At 43.5% G+C, this 2528-nt stretch overlaps 1 pseudogene; it reads right to left on the bottom strand.

The window, feature by feature from the left end:
* Positions 1–377: 377 nt before the first annotated feature.
* LOC138020286 (uncharacterized) overlaps positions 378–2528 on the bottom strand; it is a 2867-nt pseudogene continuing 716 nt past the window's right edge.

Below are 2528 nucleotides of genomic sequence, written 5' to 3' on the forward strand. Positions count from 1 at the left end.
CTTCATGGCTCAGTTGGTTAGACCGTCGCACCGGTATCGCGAAGTCACGAGTTCAAACCCTGTTGAAGTCCTGAAGTTTTCAGGCTTCTCTACGCAATTGCTAAAATTGCGTTAATAGCTTCACTTGATTTCATATCAGCAGTTCAATAATTCCTTTCAAATATCATTTCATTCGTTGATGTCGAGTTTCATAACCATCTCCATGTATTAACTATGATGACATCGATGCCAACTACTTATACAAATTATTTCATCACTCGATTGAAGTCTTCAAAAATGTTTACTAAGACAACTGGGTTAAGTGACATAATTTCAGTTTCGGCAGCTGCAGGCACAAGCCAAGGACCAACGGAAAGGTGTGTGTGCTCAGGTCTTCTCTAGCCGCAACCAGTAGAACATAGCTCTGCCGCCACGGCTTCAAACCCTTTTTCACAGTAGTAACCTAGATTCGACACTGAATCGGTAGGTGGCCTTGTGGGACAAGGCACACAGATATGGTTCCACCATTGCCGTCTGTATTTGTACCCATGGCAACAGTGTTCGACAGCTCTGGGACGCCTCGAAGTCGCTTGTCTTTTTGTTGCCTCTGCCTTGGAGTTCCTGGAGTAAACAAACTTAAGTTTAACTTTGCCAATCAGCAGTAAGTTTGTAGCAGGATTCGGGGCATCCCAAGTCAACTTGTTATTTGCAGCTATTGTAGGCATGATGCCCTCTCTACTTGAAGACAATCTTGTGTTGGTATCGCAGATCTTCGGGACGTGTACTTCTTTGCAAAGTTTGTATGGATTGAGTATCTCTTTTCCATTTGGGGAGCGAGTGTAACCTTTCGTTGTAAATGGTTGAATAAATACTGTGTTCGAGGGGTAGGTTGTACACTACACTGGAGGGAATACCAAACGAACTGACAGCCACAGATACCAACTCGATATTAGTTGTTGAAAATTTAAAAGCTTTGCCCTTCTTGTACAACTTAAGAGGAAGATACAACTTAAAACCTATCACATACGGTATGTCGTCTTCCCCGTGAACCAGCCAGTTGTATTTTTTCAACCACGATCTATTTGGTGGTAGATGGAAAATGACGGGGTTTCCTTCTGCCAGTGAAGGGAGATTGATAAAGCCTTTATCACCCCTGAATTCTGGACGCGTTGGTATGTAGACAAATCGATCAACTATATTTATTGTGACCTTGTCGGGATCATAAGCAATGATTCCGCTCAAATCGTTTTTATCGTAAAATCCAGTCAATTTTTTGCATGCTTGTATACTTTTGCATTTATTTAGGTACTCCAGTTTATCGCAATACAACAGCACATGAGACTGCAGTCGATACTGGGTCATAAAAAACCCAAGCATGAGTTGACTGGCATCAAGGAGATCATTTGACACAACGATAGACTTCGCTAACTTCTTTGCGACATTACCGCGGACAACGCGAGCTAGCGCATCCACGAGCTCAAACTGAAAATCAAAAATGTCTCCTCTTAAAGTGGAAAATTCCGCCAGGGTTCCTTCCAGTCTTTCACAGAGCAGCATTCCTCCTGTCACAGCCTTCACTCCAGACGCGCCAATCCCTTCAGCACCATACAATAATTCACACGTGGACTCTTTCAAGGCCGCGCAGAGAGCGTCGTTCTTGTCCAGAGCAGATCTGTCAACTTTCGGTGTGTACGCTCCGTAATCCCTAGTGAATCTGTCAGCGTCAATACGAATGTCTTTGGCCTTGTTTTTCTTGATTGCCTCCACCAAGACATTCAGGTTTGCAATCTGAGCTGCATTATCTCGAAGAGCTTTTGCTAAGGACATTGTATCGGTGTATGCACTCCTGAGGTTGGTTAACAAGGAAATCCCTCTAACTAATTCTCCAAAAGCTCTTACGACCTCGCCCGCTTGCTCATAGATATCACCAGGTGAGACGCCCCCAAAGATTGCCTTCATAGGATTAAGATTCTCTGCTATTTTTAGCTTCAACAGAATCGCTTCTTCAGTAAGTTGTAGGGCCTGAGCTGTTTTCAAGGCAGTCATTGCCTCCTTTAATTCCTTCTCTAACTTTTTGGACAACGCCTCCATCTTCGTGTCGTAATCATTGAGCTTGTCTGTGAGAAAAGTAACGTCCGCTCCTGCAATTTTCTGGTCATATTCTGCAAGACCGCGGAAATATTTTGATACACCTTTGAATCCAACTTGCAAATTGTCATCCAGTCTTCGGATTTCACCCAAGAGCTCAATATGATCTAAGGCACTTTGGTTGAGCTTCAGCAATTCTTTGTGATTGATTTTCGCATACAACCGCAGATTTTTGGTTTTTCTTGGATTGAGTCGATCGCCTTGTATCTTTTTCAGGGATTGGTAGAATTTGTTTATTCTTCCAATCGCGCATGCGTCGTCTGCCTTCAGCTCTAAACACGCCAAGGAGACGAAGTCCAGGGATTGTTCTCGTGTTTCTACCAATGACATTGCGTTGGGTAGGTTCGAGTAAGCTCTCTTTTTCAACTGCTTTTTGAAAGAACTCCTTCCAGTAGAACGTG

The sequence above is a fragment of the Montipora capricornis genome, chromosome 10 (genome assembly GCF_036669925.1).
Source record: "Montipora capricornis isolate CH-2021 chromosome 10, ASM3666992v2, whole genome shotgun sequence".
Classification (NCBI taxonomy): domain Eukaryota; kingdom Metazoa; phylum Cnidaria; class Anthozoa; order Scleractinia; family Acroporidae; genus Montipora; species Montipora capricornis.